Source organism: Lolium rigidum, chromosome 2 (genome assembly GCF_022539505.1).
Source record: "Lolium rigidum isolate FL_2022 chromosome 2, APGP_CSIRO_Lrig_0.1, whole genome shotgun sequence".
Classification (NCBI taxonomy): domain Eukaryota; kingdom Viridiplantae; phylum Streptophyta; class Magnoliopsida; order Poales; family Poaceae; genus Lolium; species Lolium rigidum.
In genome coordinates this window covers 5,614,548-5,637,088 of record NC_061509.1, presented here as the reverse complement: position 1 = coordinate 5,637,088, position 22,541 = coordinate 5,614,548, and the positions used below count along the sequence as shown (strand labels likewise).

Genomic DNA, 22,541 nt, shown 5'->3' with positions numbered 1-22,541 from the left:
CGCGTGAAACTCCAATGAGAGGAGATCATTCCTTCGTTCTGGAGCTCTCTAAGCTCCACGTCGGTGGTCTCGCAAGGCCACCATTGACCACGTTCTCCTTCGCGGATCCGGGCCTTGGACGCCTTCTTGTTTTCCACCTCCCGCACTTTGGCTGCCATCCGAGCTTGCCCTTCGAGTTCTTCTTGGAGCTCTTGGAGGGTAGGAATCCGGCTTGGAGCGGTGCTCGGAAGATGCGGAAAAAGGTTGAGCTAGTCCGATGTCGGAAACATATGGTGGTAGGAATGATATAGGATCCGGGCATATGGGTTCTATCTGATTGGGATCCGGGCTACTCGAAGAGCTACCGAGTGCAAAGTGAAGATTCGAGTGGCATGCTTCCGGCTGCACCCATACAAAATATTTGAGTACCCGGATCACTAAGCCTAACCTCTACACTAGGTTGTCTTCTACAAGGCCGGCAAACTTACCGCTAATGGCGCGGTGGCTCGACGGAGCTCCGGCGGAAGAGAGGTCGCCGAACTTGGAGGAAATCAACCCGCGTGACCACGAATCGGCGGCGGAGCGAGTTTCTCGTTCAACCGTGAGGATCTTGGTGCAAGGGGAGCCTTGGTTCGGCGGCGCGCGAAGTTCGCTGTGGCGAAGGTCGCCGGAGTTGAGATCTGGCGAGCGGCGCCGGCGCGAGGAGGAAGATGATGTGGTGAGAAGGGGTGAAAGAATGATTTTTCACCGAGCCGCGGGGTACTTATAGGCCACGCTCGGAGATTCGGGATCCGGATCCAACGGTGGAAACCGAACGGTCACGCCGTTGGATGGATGACACGTGTTTAGGTCAAATGCGGTAAAACGACGTGGAGGTAATTTAACCATGCACTCCCGAAAATTCCGGCTGAAGATTTGCATCTGCGAAATTTTAGCGCGGGAAACAAGGAAGTTGCGCGCGGGAAATATGGAATTTCCGTTGTTGAGCATGATCCGAAGATAGAGGATTTCCGAAGCCGTTTGAGTCTTTTAAGATTCCGGATATAGTTTGTCTCTCATTCGAGCAGGGGGTAACCCGGAGATGTTCTTTTGAATGTCGATGGATGAAGTCCCGCGAGGTGGGAGCATTTTCCGACTATAAGTTGGAGTTCTTCAAGTTTTTCCGCGTTACCACCGTTTGCCGGAGATTATAATGAACCAGCAAGGCGGAAACCGCAGGTGAAACTCGGAGAACTCGGGGGCTACCGTTGTGGGTATACTTCATAGGTGTACCATCGACAAGTGCCTAGATCCGGCAAGCTCGGGTGGCCCACGACGGTGATGAGGCATGTGGCCCATCGGGCGGCCCAGATTGCTCGTTGATCATGAAGGAAGAAGTCCAGCCCAGGATCGGCAGGCCGGATCCGTACCGACATAGAAGTAACCCGGATCCATGGAGGCCCATGAGGAACCCGGATCCAAGTACGACGTATGTGGAAGGCGGATCCGTGACGTGCACGGCAAGATATTGTACCGTAGTTAGGTCTGTCCGTAATCCGGCTAGGACTCTCCGTGTAAACCCTAGATCCGTGCGCCTTTATAAGCCGGATCCCGGGAGCCCTAGAGGCACAACCACAACTCATTGTAACAACGCGAAAGCGCCCGGATAATTCCGGACAAGCGAGCAGTAGGCCCCGTCATCGTGCGGGTGTTCCGAAGCCGGGTAACTCGCGTACCACCGTCCCGTGTGCACTCCGCCCTATGGCCCCTACTTCTTCTCCCCCTCGTGAGGATCCCTCCTCCGAGGTACCGTCGATTAGGCAACGACAGGTCATATTGGAGTGAAGCGCATGAAGAAACTCCATACCGATGGATTACTTGAATCACTTGACTTTGAGTCACTTGATAGATGCGAAGCATGTCTAATGGGAAAAATGACTAAGACTCCATTTTCTCGGTATGATGGAGCGAGCTACCGACTTATTGGAAATCATACATACCGATGTGTGCGGACCAATGAGTGTAGCATCGCGCGGTGGTTATCGTTATGTTCTAACCTTCACAGATGATCCGAGTAGATATGGGTATATCTATTTCATGAAACATAAATCCGAAACTTTCGAGAAGTTTAAGGAATTTCAAAGTGAAGTAGAAAATCAACGTAACAAGAAGATAAAATTTCTACGATCCGATCGTGGAGGTGAATATCTGAGTTATGAGTTTGGCATGCATTTAAAGAAATGCGGAATACTTTCACAATTGACACCGCCGGAACACCACAACGAAACGGTGTATCCGAACGTCGTAATCGAACTCTCTTAGATATGGTTCGTTCTATGATGTCTCTTACTCGATTTGCCATTATCATTTTGGAGTTATGCATTAGAGACAGCCGCATTCACTTTAAATAGAGCACCATCAAAATCCGTAGAAACGACACCGTATGAATTATGGTTTAATAAGAAACCTAAGTCATCGTTCTCGAAAGTTTGGGGTTGCGAAGCCTATGTAAAGAAGTTACAACCGGACAAGCTAGAACCCAAAGCGGAGAAATGCGTCTTCATAGGATACCCTAAGGAAACTATAGGGTATACTTTCTATCACAAATCCGAAGGCAAAATATTTGTTGCAAAGAACGGAACCTTTCTTGAGAAAGAATTTCTCACTAAAGAAGTGACCTGGAAGAAAAGTAGAACTCGATGAGATTAATGAATCTATACTCGTTGATCGAGTAGCGCAGTATCGGAAGTTGTACCTGTACCGCCTACACCGGCAACAGAGGAAGCTAATGATAATGATCATGAAACTTCGAACGAGGAAACTATTGAACCTCGCAGATCGACAAGGGAACGTGCCACTCCTGATTGGTATGATCCTTGTCTAAATGTCATGATTGTGGATAACAATGATGAGGACCCTGCGACGTATGAAGAAGCAATGATGAGCCCAGATTCCAACAAATGGCAAGAAGCCATGAAATCCGAAATGGGATCCATGTATGATAACAAAGTATGGACTTTGGTAGACTTACCCGATAGCCGAAAGGTCAGTCGAGAATAAATGGATCTTCAAGAGAAAAACAGATGCCGATGGTAATATTACTCGTCTATAAAGCTCGACTTGTCGCAAAGGGTTTCCGACAAATTCAAGGAGTTGACTACGATGAGACTTTCTCACTCGTAGCGAAGCTAAAATCTGTGAGGATTTTGTTAGCAATAGCTGCATTTTTCGATTATGAGATTTGGCGTATGGATGTCAAAACGGCGTTCCTTAATGGAGACATTGAGGAAGAGTTGTATATGGTACAACCCAAAGGTTTTGTCGATCCTAAAAATGCCGACAAAGTATGCAAACTTCAGCGTTCAATCTATGGACTCGAAGCAAGCATCAAGAAGTTGGAACCGACGCTTTGATAAGGTGATCAAAGACTTTGGGTTTATACGAGTGTCATGGAGAGGCCTGTATTTACAAGAAAGTGAGTGGGAGCTCAGTAGCATTCCCGATATTATATGTAGATGACATATTATTAATTGGGAATGATATAGAACTATTAAGCAAGTGTAAAAGGTTATTTGAATAATAGTTTTTCAATGAAAGACCTTGGTGAAGCATCGTATATATTAGGCATCAAGATTTATAGAGATAGATCAAGACGCCTAATAGGGCTATCGCAGAGTACATATCTCGGACAAGATTCTAAAGAAATTTAGAATGGACGAAAGTAAGAAAGGATTCTTACCTATGTTACTGAGCAAGGTCTTGAGTAAGACTCAAGGACCGGCTACGGCAGATGAAAGAGAAAGGATGAGTAATATCCCCTATGCCTCGGCAAGTAGGATCTATCATGTATGCCATGCTATGTACTAGACCGGATATAGCACATGCCGTTAGTTTGACTAGCAGTATATCAAAGTGATCCAGGAATGGAACACTCGGACGAGCGGTCAAGAATATCCCGAAGTACTTGAAAAGAACTAAGGATATGTTTCTTTGTTATGGAGGTGACCAAGAGCTCGTTGTAAATGGTTACACCGATGCAAGTTGGAACACCGATCCCGATGACTCTAAGTCACAATCAGGTACGTGTTTATATTGAATGGTGCTGCAAGAAGTCGGGCAAGCTCGGCAGAGTGCACGGTGGCGAAGTCTTCAACAGAATCAGAGTACATAGCGGCTTCGGAGGCTTCATCGAAGCGGTATGGATGAAGAGGTTCATTGTAGAGCTCGGTGTGGTTCCTAGTGCATTGGACCCATTAATCATTTATCGTGATAACATGGGTGCCATCGCCAATGCACAAGAGCCAAGGTCACACAAGAGGCTGAAGCATATCAAGCTGCGTTACCACTCGATTCGCGAGTACATCGAAGATGGAGAAGTAAAGATTTGCAAAGTACACACCGATCCGAATGTAGCAGATCCGTTGACTAAAGCTCTCCCTAGGGCAAAGCATGACCAACACCGTAATGCCATGGGTGTTAGGTATATTACAATGTAATCTAGATTATTGACTCTAGTGCAAGTGGGAGATCGAAGGAGATATGCCCTAGAGGCAATAATAAAAGTAGTTATTATATCTCTATGTTTATGATAAATGTTTATATGTCATGCTATAATTGTATTAACCGAAACATTAGTACATGTGTGATATGTAGACAACAAGAAGTCCCTAGTATGCCTCTTAAACTAGCTTGTTGATTAATGGATGATTAGTTTCATAATCATGAACATTGGATGTTATTAATAACAAGGTTATATCATTATATGAATGATGTAATGGACACACCCAATTAAGCGTAGCATAAGATCTCGTCATTAAGTTATTTGCTATAAGCTTTCAATACATAGTTACCTAGTCCTTATGACCATGAGATCATGTAAATCACTTATACCGGAAAGGTACTTTGATTACACCAAACACCACCGCGTAAATGGGTGGTTATAAAGGTGGGATTAAGTATCCGGAAAGTATGAGTTGAGGCATATGGATCAACAGTGGGATTTGTCCATCCCGATGACGGATAGATATACTCGGGCCCTCTCGGTGGAATGTCGTCTAATGTCTTGCAAGCATATGAATGAGTTCATAAGAGACCACATACCACGGTACGAGTAAAGAGTACTTGTCGTGAGACGAGGTTGAACAAGGTATAGAGTGATACCGAAGATCAAACCTCGGACAAGTAAAATATCGCGAGACAAAGGGAATTGGTAATGTTTGTGAATGGTTCATTCGATCACTAAAGTCATCGTTGAATATGTGGGAGCCATTATGGATCTCCAGATCCCGCTATTGGTTATTGGTCGGAGTGAGTACTCAACCATGTCCGCATAGTTCTCGAACCGTAGGGTGACACACTTAAAGTTGGATGTTGAAATGGTAGTTCTTGAATATGGAATGAAGTTGGAATATTTGTTCGGAGTCCCGGATGTGATCCCGGACATCACGAGGAGTTCCGAATGGTCCGGAGAATAAGATTCATATATAGGATGTCATTTTATGTGAATAAAATGTCGCGGAAGGTTCTATGGAAGGTTCTAGAAGGTTCTAGAAAAGTCCGGAAGAAACCACCAAGGAAGGTGGAGTCCACAAGGGACTCCACCTCCATGGCCGGCCAGCCCTAGTGGGGGTGGAGTCCCAAGTGGACTCCACCATAGGGGGCCGGCCACCCCCACATGGGAGGTGGGAATCCCACCTTTGGGTGGGAGTCCTAGTTGGGCTAGGTTTGCCCCTCCTATGGAAGGTTTTGGTTTCGGGTCTTATTCGAAGACTTGGACACCAACACTTGGGATCCACCTATATAATGAGGGGCCAAGGGAGGGGGCCGGCCACCCCTAAGACCATAGCTTGGCCGCCCCCCTTGAGTGGCCGGCCACCCCCTCCCAAACCCTAGCTTTGCTCCTCCACTTCATATTGCCCGGTTTGCTTAGCGAAGCTCCGCCGAACTTCTACACCGCCACCGACACCACGCCGTCGTGCTGTCGGATTCAAGAGGAGCTACTACTTCCGCTGCCCGCCGGAACGGGGAGGTGGACGTCGTCTTCATCAACAACCGAACGTGTGACCGAGTACGGAGGTGCTGCCCGTTCGTGGCGCCGGAACCGATCGTGATCAAGATCTTCTACGCGCTTTGCAAGCGGCAAGTGAACGTCTACCGCAGCAACAAGAGCCTCATCTTGTAGGCTTTGGAATCTCTTCAAGGGTGAGACTCGATACCCCCTCGTTGCTACCGTCTTCTAGATTGCATCTTGGCTTGGATTGCGTGTTCGCGGTAGGAAAATTTTTGTTTTCTATGCAACGTTATCCTACATCTAGGGCTCTCAGGATCCGGCTTATAAAGGCACACGGATCTAGGGTTTACATGGAGAGTTGATAACCCACAAGTATAGGGGATCACAATAGTCTTCGCGGGAAGTAAAACCCAATTTATTGATTCGACACAAGGGGAGACAAAGAACACTTGAAAGACTTAACAGCGGAGTTGTCAATTCAGCTGCACCTGGAAACAGACTTGCTCGCAAGAGTTTATCGAGTAGTGACAGTTTTATAGCAGATAGCAGTAGTGAAATAACAGCAGCAGAGTAACGAGACAAGACAGTAGTAATTATAGTAAACAGCGAGGATTAAAATATCGTAGGCACAGGGATGGATGACGGGCGTTGCATGGATGAGAGAAACTCATGTAACAATCAAAGCAGGGCATTTGCAGATAATAATAAAACGGTGTCCAAGTACTAAGCAATCCATAGGCATGTGTTCCGTATATAGTCGTACGTGCTCGCAATGAGAAACTTGCACAACATCTTTTGTCCTACCAACCGGTGGCAGCCGGGCTTCTAGGGAATCTACTGGAAATTAAGGTACTCCTTTTAATAGAGCACCAGAGCAAAGCATTAACACTCCGTGAACACATGTGATCCTCACATCACTGCCTTCCCCTCTGGTTGTACCAATTTCTGTCACTTTGGGGCCTCGGGTTCCGGACAGCGACATGTGTATACAACTTGCAGGTAAGATCATAAAACAATGCATATCATGATGAAATAATAACATGTTCAGATCTGACAAGCATTAAGCATAACAAGTTGCAACAATATCATCAAAGTACCAATTACGGACACTAGGCACTATGCCCTAACAATCTTATGCTATTACATGACCAATCTCATCCAATCCCTACCATCCCCTTCAGCCTACAGCGGGGGAATTACTCACACATGGATGGGGGAAGCATTGCTGGTCGATGGAGAGGCATCGGTGATGATGATGGCGATGATCTCCTCCAATTCCCCGTCCCGGCGGAGTGCCAGAACGGAGTTTCTGGCCCCCGAGACGGAGTTTCGCGATGTGGCGGCGTTCTGGAGGGTTTCTGGCGACTTCGACTTCGTCCTCGTGATTTTTAGATCGAAACCTTTTTATAGTCCAGAGGGGGGCGTCGGAGGCCAGCCGAGGGGGCCACACACTAGGGCGGCGCGCCCCCCTGGGCCGCGCCGGCCTGGTGTGTGGGGCCCTCGGGCCTCCACCTGGCTTGCCCTTCTGGCTCCCTGAGTCTTCTTGTAAAATAGGCCCATTGATATAAATTCCGAGGATTTTCCCGAAAGTTGAATTTCTGCACAAAAACAAGACACCAGAGCAATTCTGCTGAAAACAGCGTTAGTCCGTGTTAGTTGTATCCAAAGTACACAAATTAGAGGCAAAACAATAGCAAAAGTGTTCGGGAAAGTAGATACGTTTTGGACGTATCAACTCGCCCCAAGCTTAGCTTATTGCTTGTCCTCAAGCAATTCAGTTAACAACTGAGTGCGATAAAAGAACTTTCACGAACACATTTGCTCATATGATGTAAATATTCTCATGATATGGCTAACACTTAGGCAGTTCTGTTATCACCAGATTTTGGCTAAATCAGGAGGTGGGCCGCGATCAAGATGGGCTTAGAAGATTACATATGAAAGATCTATGAAGCGGCCTCGCACGGAGAAGTTGGGCTGGTTAGCCCGTGTATCTTAGTAGAATAAATTATGTATCGATTTAGAAGTTAGAGTTTATCTCGTGCACGGTTTAGTGCACATCCACATTAGAAAGTCCCCCGGACTATAAATATGTACCTAGGGTTTATGGAATAAACAACAACTCACGTTCAACCCCAAAAACAAACCAATCTCGGCGCATCGCCAACTCCTTCATCTCGAGGGTTTCTATCGGTAGCGACATGCTGCCTAGATCGCATCTTGCGATCTAGGCAGCACAAGCCCCACGTTGTTCATGCGTTGCTCGTATCGAAGCGCTTTTGATGGCGAGCAACGTAGTTATCATTAGATGTGTTAGGGTTAGCATTGTTCTTCGTTTAAGCATGCTTACGTAGTGCAACCCTTGCATATCTAGCCGTCCTCACGCCTATCCCGGGTGTGGGGCGGCACCCCGCTTGATCATTATTTAGTAGATCCGATCCGTTACGATTGCTCCTTGTTCTACAAGGATTAGTTTAATATCCGCAATAGTTTGGCCTTACAAAGGGGGAGGATCCCGTGGCACGTAGGGTGGCGTTCGCAAGTCCTAAACGGGATGTTCCTAGGATCAACTTCATGTTGGTTTTCCGGCCTTGTTTAGGATCGGCTTACGAGCACCGTGCGTGGCCATCCGGCCCAACCCGGAGTAGGATGATCCGATTATGTGGTGAAAACCCTAAATCGTCGTAGATCTCATTAGCTTCATCTTGATCAAGCAGGACCACCAAGTATTCGTACACCCCGTACGGATCATGGGTGGATCGGCTCTTTGAGCCGATTCACAGGATAACCCGAGAGCCGATCGAGGCTCGTATTTAACGTTTACATGTATGCCCTGGCAGGAAACTAAGCGAGGCAATCTCATCACCTTCCTGACCAGGTATAGGTCAGGTGGCACGCCCTTGCACTTCGCAACGCCGCGTGTGGCCAGAAGAGCATTGCGGGCCGTCGCTCGGAGGGGTCTCAGCCAGCCGCAGCTCTAGGCTCCCCCCGGCTCTACAGTGTTGACAAGGCCGCTGCCCGCCGGTGGGTTTTGGCAGTCAACACATTCTGGCACGCCCGGTGGGACCATCGTCTACATCGACCACATCGCCATCTACATCTGAGATGGCGGACGGCACGCCGATCACATGCGACGAGATCAAAGCCATCCTCGAAGCCGCACTCTTCGGCTCCTCCCACCGAACCCACCCCCATGACGTCAGGGGGAGGGGCTCCACGCCCGAAGGCGCGCTTGAGGAGAGAGGTCTCTCCACCCCGTTGAAGGAGCGCACCAAGTCTCTGGAAGCATGGGGATCTACCCAAGGGGCTCGAAGGGAACATGACGGGATCAAGGCAACCCTTGGAGCCGAACTCATCGGCTCCGCTGAGAAGACCCGGCCGCGTGATATCGGGCTTGGTACGAACCCACGCCCGGGGCCCGGTGTCGACACGGTGGATCTCAGCCACCCCATAAATCGGCCAAGGTGTTCCTTTGGTGTCAATGTGGCAAGAGCCGCAAGCTACCACGGCAAAGAGGAAACAGAAGCAGCCACTCCCGTGGCAGGGATGAAGAAGGGGCCGATCCGTGCGGCCAACCCCGAGGTGAGGACATGCGGTACCCGGCAAGGGAGGGAATAAGAAGCATGCGGTATCAACGCCCACACTCTAAGCACCCTCTCGGCAAATACGAGCAACACCAAGACCGACGCCGGCGCTACGGCGCCGACGAGGAGGGGAATGTCCGGTCCGATGCCGAGGTCGGAAGGTACCGCCAACATGGTAGAAGCAACAACGGGTACGGTCGTCGCGCCGAAGGGAGGCCAAGGGGACGGAGTGACATGGATAAGCACCGGGAGTGCCCGTTCTTCAAACATTGCCGGGACTCGAGGATGAGCCGATTGCCAACGATCGAGGACTGCCCGGAGTGCAAACAAGGGAAGAAGGGTGCCGCTAACGTGTCTGTGGTCAGCCGGCTAGGGCCTTTCCCGCATCGGAACAAGCGTGCTGAGTCCCCTCAGATGGAAGGGCTCGAGGAGCTGGAGGACGGTGGCGAAGAATACAAATATCATCAGCCCAGATGGTGCCCTGATGGGCTCAGCCGTTCCCAGGAGCAAAAAGTCCAGCGTCGGCGTGAGTTGGAAGAAACTCGAAAGATTATACCTGCGCACGCTAAGGAAAGCACGGCCTGATTTGGCCGCCAAAATCCTGCGAACCCCGGACGAGGAAGGTCAGCCACAAAGAAAAGAGTGGCGCCCCAAACAGAGAAAAGCCGATGATGAAACATCGGCCGGCACAAATATGGTGTTCATCCTCCCTTCGGAGTTCAATGCCCCGGGATTAGACGAGACCTCCGTGGCACAACTTGATCGCGGCCCACGGCCGGTTATCTTTGAGAAGCCACGAGACAGAGCTACAGGCATCTGAAGGCCCTGTACTTACGAGGGTATATTGATGGGAGGCCTGTAAACAGGATGCTGGTAGACACCGGAGCGGCAGTTAACATCATGCCATACTCTATGCTACGTCGGTTGGGACGCTCGAGTTCGGATCTAATCAAGACCAATGTAACGTTGAGCGATTTCAACGGCCAAGCATCTGAAGCACAGGGAGTTCGAACGTGGATCCGACCGTAGGAAGGAAAACCATCCCTACGGCGTTCTTTATCGTTGATAGCACGAGCAGCTATGCTGTTTTGCCGGGAAGAGATTGGATCCACGCCAACCGCTGCATTCCTTCCACGATGCACCAATGCATAATACAAGTGGGATGGTGATGAGGTGGAGGTCGTCCAAGCCGACGACTCGGCTGAAGTCTCAACGGCCGGCATGAATGCATGGGAAGCGGCAGGCCAAGAACCCCTCTCAGGCATCAAATTGGACGGCTGCGAGCGCATCGATGTAACGAAGGGAAGGGTTAAGCTAGTTTTATCCACTGGCCTGACCATGTAGTGTGCAAGTCGGCGAGGCTGATCCTTGTGATCGGCCCCAGGGATCTGTGGAGGAGCATTACAAGACCTTCACTGAGCAAACAACGTGGAGGCCGATTCCAGTAATCGGCCGGGAATATCCTCACCCACCATTCTGCCTGGGTTCAACATGTTATCCAACAGAGCCGATACCATCAATTCTCTTGACAGAATCGGCTCGGGGGGGCACCCAGGTATATAAAGTACGAGGGTGTGCAACAGAACCATTTCATTTTCTGTTGATGGGTGTTGGAACATGGGGGCCGATATACAAGTCGGCCGGAAAAATAAAAAATAAAAATTTTGGAATTCGGAAAATTTCAGGAATAGCCGATGCAGCAGGCATCAAAAAATTTCAGGCATAGCCGATGCAGCAGGCATTGACTTAAGAGCAGAGGGGGTAGTTCCCTCCAAGGCGCAAGGTTTGGACTAAAGAAGCTCGGGGGAGGGCGGCTCGTACTGGAATTCCCTCATTCTAAAAGAGCCGATTTGTTCTAAATCGGTTGATGCGGCGTTGTGAGTTAGAAACCGAGGATGATTGACGTAATCAGCTCGCTGCTATTCTTACCTTGAAGGCCCGGGGCAGCTCACTTTGAAGGTCTTCGCTCCGGGGAGCCGATCTCGTTGGGATCGGCCGAACTCTGCACCGCAAGTTACCTGAAGAACGGTGCCTATGTTGCAAAATTGCACCGCAAGTTACCTGAAGAACGGTGCCTATGTTGCAAAATTATCATAGCTTGCTGGATCGGCTGTATGGACCCTCAACGGAAGGGAGGTAATCGGTCGGTGGCCCTGCGGGGTAATTCTCTTGGACAGGGTTGGGCCCGCCCCGAAATCTAAATGGTGATGATCCATCCTTTACCCTCGCCGTGGCTAAGGCTCGGGGGGCAGCTCGCCCTCGAGGTCTAACCAACTCTGTCAAGGTGGGTCCGCTCTTCGTGTCGGCTCGTTCAAAAGGCGGTATTTATTGTAGAGGGAAGCTGTCGGAGCCGAACGAGCAGAATTCGGAGAGAATAAGGAAGAGGAGACCTGACATTATTTCAGGAGGTTTGCCGCTAGGTCCAACATGTCATCTTGAATGAGATCTGTGGATTCGCGCGAATAAGGCTTGGACTTGTGTGGCAAGGAGTTTGGGTCTAGATGGATCTATCTCAAAATCTAGTGTGAGAGGCCGGCGCGATGCCATCGGCTTGTTGGGCATGGTCTAGTGTAGCAATCGGCAGAATCAGGAGGGAAGACAATCGGCTAAATTATCATAAATGGAATCGGCAAAATCGAGTTGGGGAATTTCTTCATTGATGAGCCAGATTTCTTACGGAGAAGAGCCGATTGCCCTCAAAAGAGAAGACCAGGGGGATACATTGCCCCGTCTGCTACTCGCTAGTCCTATGCTAAGACCCTATCTAGGGGCCGCTGCCGCCCTCGTCGTCGTCGTCGTCACCGTCGCCGCCACCGCCGGTGCTACTCCCCGCCGGCTCGTCGTCGTCGCTCCGGCCGGCCGCCGATAGGACCCTCGTCGTCTTCGTCCTCTTCGTCGGCGTCGTCGTCCACCGTCGACGTCGCTGAAGTTCCCGGGCCAGAGGTGGCGGCGTTTGGCCGGCGGCTCATCGGAGGAGCCGTCTTCATCCTCTTCCTCCTCTCCCTCTTCCTTCACCTCCTCGGAGGTGGTGAAGTCCGCCCAGGAGAGGCGGTCGTCTTCGCTCTCCACCACCGCTTCCTCGCCGGCAAGGAAGCGGAGATCGCTCTCCCCGTCGGTCCGGGATTTGTCATCCTCGGACCGGACGGAGGAGTCATGGTCCTCTTTGTCCCACTTTGTCGGGGCAAGGATGTCGTACGCCGCTTGCGTCCCCCACGAGGGCGTCGACTCTCGGATTGGAGAGGACACGTGGGAAGGATCCGACGAAGAGGAAGAGGAAGAGGAAGAGGACATGGTTGCGAGAGGAGGGTTTTTGGAGTGCCACCGCGGAAGGGGAAAAGAAGAGAACTGTTCGCTGCGGTTAAATAAAAGGAGGTGGGGGTTTTTAATTTCCGAGCAGTTCTCGAGGACATGGTGCCAAAACTCGTCAAATCGTGCGGAGAAGTTGGGAAGGCAAGTCGTCATGATGAGGCATGTCTGCGACAGCTTACGCTTCTGCCGTGATATGACCCCTCCGGGGAAAAAACGAGTGGTTTTGAAATTACCATTACCAAAACCAGGGGGGCATGTGTTATCACCAGATTTTGGCTAAATCGGGAGGTGGGCCGCGATCAAGATGGGCTTAGAAGATTACATATGAAAGATCTATGAAGCGGCCTCGCACGGAGAAGTTGGGCTGGTTAGCCCGTGTATCTTAGTAGAATAAATTATGTATCGATTTAGAAGTTAGAGTTTATCTCGTGCACGGTTTAGTGCACATCCACATTAGAAAGTCCCCTGGACTATAAATATGTACCTAGGGTTTATGGAATAAACAACAACTCACGTTCAACCCCAAAAACAAACCAATCTCGGCGCATCGCCAACTCCTTCATCTCGAGGGTTTCTATCGGGTAGCGACATGCTGCCTAGATCGCATCTTGCGATCTAGGCAACGACAAGCCCCACGTTGTTCATGCGTTGCTCGTATCGAAGCGCTTTTGATGGCGAGCAACGTAGTTATCATTAGATGTGTTAGGGTTAGCATTGTTCTTCGTTTAAGCATGCTTACGTAGTGCAACCCTTGCATATCTAGCCGTCCTCACGCCTATCCCGGGTGTGGGGGCGGCACCCGCTTGATCATTATTTAGTAGATCTGATCCGTTACGATTGCTCCTTGTTCTACAAGGATTAGTTTAATATCCGCAATAGTTTGGCCTTACAAAGGGGGAGGATCCTGTGGCACGTAGGGTGGCGTTCGCAAGTCCTAAACGGGATGTTCCTAGGATCAACTTCATGTTGGTTTTCTCGGCCTTGTTTAGGATCGGCTTACGAGCACCGTGCGTGGCCATCCGGCCCAACCTCGGAGTAGGATGATCCGATTATGTGGTGAAAACCCTAAATCGTCGTAGATCTCATTAGCTTCATCTTGATCAAGCAGGACCACCAAGTATTCGTACACCCCGTACGGATCATGGGTGGATCGGCTCTTTGAGCCGATTCACGGGATAACCTCGAGAGCCGATCGAGGCTCGTATTTAACGTTTACATGTATGCCTGCGCAGAAACTAAGCGAGGCAATCTCATCACCTTCCACGACCGGGTATAGGTCGGTGGCACGCCCTTGCACTTCGCAACGCCGCGTGTGGCCAGAAGAGCATTGCGGGCCGTCGCTCGGAGGGGTCTCAGCCAGCCGCAGCTCTAGGCTCCCCCCGGCTCTACAGTGTTGACAAGGCCGCTGCCCGCCGGTGGGTTTTGGCAGTCAACAAGTTCATAATAAGGTGCATGCAAATAAGATCATCTAATATCTATGTCAATCATGGAAAGGTGCCAACAATTAATAATAAGCATCATGAATCATGTCTATAAGCAGGATTGCAATGTTCATAAAAGGATATGATAAAGTGGTATCTCGCTTGCCCATATTTGATCAGCAAAACATAAATGCTCAGGCACCTCTGAAGTTCATAGAAAGAGTAGAAATAGTGATTGTCAAAGATAAAAGCATCAAAGTTATACCACAATCAATCATATTTTGAGACAAGCATATTATAATAAGAATGACAGTTGTGCTCTCAAGAAAGTGCTCAAAGAAAGGATGGAGACACAACATAAAAGTAGAAGATTGACCCTTCGCAGAGGGAAGCAGGGATTAACATGCGTTAGAGCTTTTCATTTTTAAAACAGGAGTAAAATTATTTTGAGAGGTGTTTGTTGTTGTCAACGAATGGTAATGGGTACACCAACTACCTCGCCAACCAGACTTTCAAGAGCGTCTCCCATGAAGGACGTTATCTCCACCAGCAAGGTAGATCATCTCTCTTCTCTTTTGTTTACACACGTATTTTAGTTTTATTATGAGCGACACTCCCCCCAACCTTTGCTTACACAAGCCATGGCTAACCGAATTCTCGGGTGCCTTCCATCAATCTCATACCATGGAGGAGTGTCTATTTGCAAAATTAAGTTGCTTACTGATGAATCAGAGCAAAACATGTGAAGAGAATTATTAATGAAGTTTGATTAATCGGGGCTGGGAACCCGATTGCCGACTCTTTTTGCAAAATTATTGGATAAGCGGATGTGCCACTAGTCCATTATGAAAGTCCGTCAAAAGTAAATGACAAGGTTGAAAGATAAACACCACATACTTCCTCATGAGCTATAAAACATTAACACAAATTGAGAAGCATTTTGAAGGTTTAAAGGTAGCGCATGAGAATTTACTTGGAATGGTTTGAAACGCCATGCATAGGTATTTATGGTGGACACTTTGGAACAACTTGGTTTTCAGGGGTTTGGAAGCACGAGCATCGTTCCCGCTCAGTACAAGTGAAGGCTAGCAATAGACTAGGGAGCGACAAATCAAGAGAGCAGTAACTGTCATAATCATGCTTGCGGCAAAATAAATTAACTGAGGCATAAAAGTGATACAAGAACTCTGTCATATGCATGCGTGAGCATGTGCCAAGTCAATTCAAATGAATTGTTCAGAGGAGGATACCACAATGTCATACCTACTTATGAATAAACCAATGCAAGCAAACATCCATGACATGCTACTCATATTAATAAATTGGAGCTAAACATGAGAGATTACGGAACATCAGGTTGTTTCTCTATTAGATATCATCTCTTGAAGATGTTCTAAGGACTTTTCTATTGCTAAAACGGAGATATCTGATCACTTGCCACATTTTTTTTTGCAAGTTAATTATTTACCAGATCTTGTGTAAATAATTATTTTATTAAAAAAAATGTTGCAAATTGTCAAATCCCGCGGCTAAGACCAGTTTGGCAATCCAAAACTTGGCAATGCTCTTCGAGATATCAAATCACGGCCTCATCCATCTTTCTCGCTTGCGGCCGGAGGTCCCGCCGCCGAAATGGCCGCCGCCGCCGCCTTCCCCCTCTCCTCGCCGCTACTCGCCGCCGCCTCTACCCACCAGCCTTTCCCTTTCCCGGCCCCTCCCAATCCACCCAGAACCCACCGGCGGCGCACCCGCTTCGCCGCCGCGGCCGCCTCCAGGTGGCTGAATCGCAGCAGGAACCCACCAGATAATGGCGCGGCCAACTCCATATGGGTCAGCCCGACCGCCTCGGCCCGCCCCGGCCAGACGCTCCGCCGCCTCGTCCAGCTCGGGGACCTCGACGCGGCGCTCCGCCTCCTCGCTTCCATGCCCTCCTCGGAGCCGCCGCCCGTCATCGCCTGCAACATCCTCATCAAGAAGCTCTGCGCCGAGCGGCGCCTCGCCGACGCGGAGCGCGTGCTCGACGCGCTCAAGGCGTCTGGCGCGGCGGACGCGGTCTCCCACAACACCCTCGTCGCCGGGTACTGCCGCGAGGGCCGGCTAGCGGACGCGGAGCGCGTGCTCGAGGCGGCCAAGGCCTGCGGCGCCGCCAACGTCGTCACCTACACCGCGCTCATCAACGGGTACTGCCGCTCCGGCAGGCTCGCCGACGCGCTCGACCTCATCGCGTCCATGCCCGTGGCGCCCGATACCTACACCTACAACACCGTCTTGAAGGGCCTCTGTGGCGCCAAGCAGTGGGAGGACGCCGACGAGCTCATGGAGGAGATGATCAGGAACAATTGCCATCCCAACGAAGTCACATTCGCTACCCAGATCCGCTCGTTCTGCCAAAATGGGTTGCTCGACCGCGCCGTGCAGCTTCTCGACCGAATGCCCAGGTACGGGTGCACGCCTGACGTTGTCATCTATAGCACACTAGTGAACGGGTTTTCGGAGCAAGGGCGAGTGGACGACGCCGTCGAGCTAGTAAAGACCATGTTATGCAGGCCCAACACCGTCTGCTACAATGCTGCAATGAAGGGTCTATGCATTGCTGAACGATGGGAGGATGTCGGGGACCTCATCGTCGAGATGGTTAGGAAAGATTGCCTGCCGAATGAAGCCACATTTAGCATGCTAACCAGCTGCTTGTGCCAAGATGGGCTGGTTGATTGTGCGGTGGAAGTTCTCCATCAAATGCACAAGTATGGATGCAGACCTGATGCTGTCATTTACAACACGTTGATCTACTGCTACTCAGAACAAGGGCGCGTGGATGATGCGCTCAAGTTGCTAAACAGCATGCCGTGCAATCCTGATACCATTAGCTTTAACGCCGCTTTGAAGGGCTTGTGTAGAGCTGAGCGATGGTACGATGTTGAGGAGCTCATAGCTCGGATGCTTAGGGAGAACTGCCCTCTGATTGAAATGACCTTTAATATAATCATTGATTCGCTGTGCCAGAATGGTCAGGTAAACTACGCAATTGATTTGTTTGAGCAGATGCCAAACTACGGATGTACACCTGATGTTGTCACATACAGTAGCCTTATTAATGGATTTTCTGAACACGGGCTTGTGGAATCTGCCATTGAGTTGTTTCAAAGCATGCCATGTAAACCTGACATCTTTGGCTATAATGCCGTGCTCAAGGGTTTGTGTGGAGCTGCGCGCTGGGAGGATGTTGGGGAGCTTATATCTAACATGGCTACAAAGGATTGCCCCCCAAATGAAGTCACATTCAATATTCTAGTGAATTCCTTGTGCCGGAAAGGGCTTGTTGATCGTGCAATTGAGGTTTTTGAGCAAATGCCAAAGTACGGAAGTACACCAGACATTTTCACATACAATGCCCTTATCAATGGATTTTCGGAACAAGGCCGCTCGGATGATGCCCTCAAGTTATTAAGCACAATGTCATGCAAGCCTCGATACCATTTCCTATAACTCTACATTGAAGGGTTTGTGTAAAGCTCAGCGATGGAGGGAAGCAGAGGAGATTGTAGCTGAAATGCTTAGAAACAAGTGTCCTCCAAATGAAGTGACATTCAAGTATGCTAATCAATTATTTATACCAAACAGGATAACTTGAGTGCCACATTATGAATTTATGCTTTGCCATCTACACTGGCCCTGTCAATGGCGCTATTGTATGCAACAGTCTGAAGGATGCCCGAGTTATGAATCAGTATGGTTGTGCAGTCCTGACACAGCTTACTAAGGGTGCGTCCATAAGAGGATTAGTGTATAAATGAGCAAGAGGACAATGCCAGAGTTTATGGTTGAGACCAGCTCTGAGTAGGTGAACCAAAAGTGGTGACACTCGGTATTCTGATAGGGGTTGGTTGAGTTTGTACTCAAAATCCCTTAGGAAATGAATGGACAAGATTGTGTAAATGCCCACAGGATGGAGCTTTATATTCAAGGGTTTGTTTAACTCTGAGAGGTGATCAGAAGATGTGCATAATCTTGCACCCGAGATAGCTTGAAGAGATTGTAAAGGTAAAACTATTTTTTGAGCAAATGTTCAAACCACTAAAGGAATTCCACAAAATATTCTGCATGATGTTACTGAGTACTAAGCAGCCAACTTTCTATATTGTTGACCACCAATAGCCATGTTCTTTTTCGAAAATAGGGAGACGCCATATTTTGTATACACATTAATTGTAATATAATATGGTTTGTATACAATCCAAAAGGGAAGTAGAATCTAGAAATCCAAACAGAACCAAAAAAAAACTGAATGATGGAGGGAAGCAGAGGAGATTGTAGCTGAAATGCTTAGAAACAAGTGCCCTCCAAATGAAGTGACATTCAAGTATGCTAATCAATTATTTGTACCAAACAGGATAACTTAAGTGCACCATGTATTTTCTTGTATTATGAATTTATGCTTTGCCATCTACACTGGTCCTGTCAATCGCGCTTTTGTAAGCAACAGCCTGAAGGATGCACTGAGTGATGAATCAGTTATCAGTATGGTTGTGCAGGCCTGACAGAGTCTACTGATACGCTTCATCAAAGGATTAGTGTAGAAATGAGCACGAGAAAAATACAGAGTTTCTGGTTGAGACCAGCGCTGAGAAGGTCAACCGAATCAGCGCATGGACAAGATTGTGTAAATGCCCACAATATGGAGCTTTATATTCAAGGGGTTGTTTAACAGTGAGTGATGATGAGGTGATGTGGATAATCTTGCATCTGAGATAGCTTGAAAGGATTGTAAAGGTAAAACCATTTTTTGTGCAAATGTCAAATGACAAAAGGACTCCACAGATCATTCGGTATGATGTTACTGACTACTAACTAAGTAGCCAATTTTCTATTACCAATAGCCATGTTCTTTGAGGGAAATAGGTAGGAGGGATGCCATATTATGCATACACATTAATTATAATAAAATATGGTTGCATACACCAAAAGGATCGAAAAAGATAGAGAGAATACTTGGCATTGTGAAAGATGGTCTTATTATGATGACTCCAAATTGGTGGCAACTTCGATGCCATGTTCAGTCTGTGGGTTTAACTTGTATAGCTGGAGCACAATAGCCGGACCTTTGAGGGGTTGCTTCCTGATCTAGATAGTATCATTGAAATGGACAAGGAGTTGGAACTACAGTGGCGTGTGGCACTTTGGCTAGCGTGAAAATGCTGTTTGAGCCTCCATGAATAGTTGGGTTGAGAGTTGTGTTGTTGGAGTGCTGGTGGGTGTGATCTTGTAGCCACTTAATGGCAGACACTTGTAATTGCTGGACACATCTCCAAGGTTTTTATTTTCTCTTTCCTTCAGTTCGGGTTGGCAACATGTCATCTGAATGGATATCACTATTGGCTAGCAGAATTTGGATGAACTTTCACCTTAGATTTATGTTCCTGCATTCTGGTTCATATGCGTTAATGAGCTTGGACTTTCTCTTCATCAGTCTTCGTTTGTTAGTGCAAGTTGTCTACTCAAATTTCCACCATGTTCACAGCTCGAGTTATCTTGAAGACCTTACCAAATTCCTATGTGGTTGTCCTTTCTACCAGTGACAGATTGGAGCGGGACACATGCTGCAGTCTTCAGAGCAATATCTAAAATTTATTGATGTGGTGATTGAATTGGATCTTTTCTCGAAATGCTTAATCTCTGATATTTTTATAGCGCAAGGTAATACTTGAAACATCTAAGAAGTCGTTTGGAAGCCAGGCTTTCATTTCGTTTGTAGCATTCTGAAATGAATACATGTATTCATTTCATTTACATTGTAATTCTAGAAATGGACACTTGTTTGGTTGCCACAGGAATTGCAAATGATAACAGAATTCAATATTGAATTTGTAAATGGCTTCCATAGAGAAACGCAAATGATAGGTGTCAGTTTGGAATTGTGTTTACCCATGGCGTCATTTTGCTGGATTTCCTAAATAAAATGACGGCTCAATTTTGTGGCAACTAAACAACCCACCTATGAAATTCTAAAATAAATTTTAGGATTCCAAGCTCAAATGATGGATATCAAACGACTTCTAACATTTAATGCTGGAGACTGTTGCACTGATTGTTTTTTCAGATCAGTATTGTCGCAAAACAAACAGGGTATAGTGATTGCACTGGAATAGAAAGAAATGAGACAACCGAGATAAAAATTTCTAATGATCTACACACATCCCAACTTTGTATTGTCTCATCACAGTTCTCTGCACACCCTCATGAACAGTCTGTGAAGATCTACATATTCCTATTTTCTATTATCTCAATATAGTTACCTAAAGATATGTGGACACGATTATGGAAGTATGTGAGGTTCGTTTGAAGTGTACAATTCTTTACTCCACCTATTTTTTTTTCTTCCTCAAAATATATGCTTCATATCATTCGCGGCATGTACTGATATCATTTCATAGGTGTCACCTAAGTTCTACCCATTACTGTCATGTATCTTATTAGTTTTCTTCTTCATTTCACCCATAAGAATTCGTACATTTATGTTTTTCTATGACAAAAACCCTTTTTGTGCAGGCAATCACAGTCAAAAACAATTTATTTAAAAAATTCCAATTAATTGGGAGGATTCATTTACGCAATGAAATAATAATTTTAATATTTTTCCTGCAACAATGTGCGGGGTATCATCTAGTATGCTTAATTTTTGAGTTCTATTTAATTGAGCTACCTTTATGCTACTAAAGTTGTAATTGATATTACTATCATATCAACCCTCTTAACCCAAAAAATTCAAAAAAATCCAAAAAAAATTAAAATTTCAGAAACATGTAAAAAAATTAAATCATTTTATAAATTTTAAAATTTTGAGAAATTCTTAAAAAATTAAAAATAATTGTTTTAAAAAATATCAATAAAATCCTTAAAATTCAAAAATTAGAGAGGAATATAAAAAATTCTAAAATTTCAAACTAATCTAAAATTTTTAAAATTGAATAAAATCTAGAAAATACAAAATATTTAAAAACTATTTTTAGAAATAAAAAAATAAAAAAATCCTAGAAGTTCAAAAATTGGAGAAGATTCTAAACATTCTAAAAAAATTAGAAACTATTTTTTTTTATAGAAAATCTAGAAGTTAAAAATCCAAAAAATATGGCCCATATAGCAATACGCGCCACATAAAATGTGTATTTCTGTGTATTACAGAATTGTGTAATTTTATGGTTCATATCAACATGCGCCACATAAATGTGTATTTCTGTGGCGCATATTATAATATGCGCCACATAATATGTGCGACAGGATGGTCTGGTTTGCATGCGGCACATAAATTAATCTGTGGAGCATGCACTTTTGAGTGTGGATTTTGTACACACAAGCATGGGTATTGATGCAATCTGTACCGTCCACGTCATACTCGAGATCCGCGCTACTTATGACAGTTTGGTTTTTTGTTTTTCCATTCTGTTCCGGCACTCATTTTATCTGTCACGTCATTTTTGCTTTTCTCTGTTCTTTGCTCGGCGTGACCTGCAGCCACCGGTCCATGCTAGGACCCTACTGCTAGGTAGAGATTCTGTACCTATCCAAATCAGATGGCCGACAGGGAGCTTCCTCCAACGAAATCCTCCCTCTGGCCGCCGGCAAAGAGCCAGCTTTTCTGTCCGCCCCTGACCTTGCTCCGCCGTGCAGCTACTTCTATGCTGCTTGTGCTCCGCCGTGCAGCTACTTCTCCACCCGTCCTCTCTGCCGTGCCGCCGGCGCGGCTACTTTGGGATGCAGTTACTCCGCCACCCATCCACTTTGCCGTGCCGCCGGCGCGAGCACGAAGATGGAGGGGACGCCTCCGAGGCGTATGCGTCACGCAGTGGCGCTCGTGGGTGTTTCGCGGAGGAACGCGAGGTAGGCGAGGCGGAGTCTGGAGAATGAGGTTGAGCCAGAGGATGCTATTAGGAAGCGTGTGCAGGAGAAAGCCCACCCGGGCCGCACAGAAGGTCAAGGCGGTGGTTGCGACTGCCGCCGAGGAGACATGAGAGCTTGGCTCTGGTTCCGGCTCTTACCGATGCCACTCACGGTGAGCGGAAGGTCAAGGAGTAGCAGATGAAGAGGCGAGGTTGAGAGCAGCAATAGGAGCAGGGTCTCGATGGAGAGGAAGACGAAGCACACCAGGGAAGAAAAAGGCTACAGACATAGCTCAGAGTCTACGTGAGCGTTAGTGTGTAGCCCTGTTGGGAAAGGAATTTTATGCCTTTATGTCTTATCGCTACTGTGTGCTCTGCTCTTTTG

At 47.5% G+C, this 22,541-nt stretch overlaps 1 pseudogene; it reads left to right on the top strand.

Annotated features, from left to right (window-relative positions):
* The first annotated feature begins 15,914 nt into the window (after window positions 1-15,914).
* LOC124689144 lies at window positions 15,915-18,258 on the top strand (annotated as a pseudogene).
* Window positions 18,259-22,541: the final 4,283 nt, after the last annotated feature.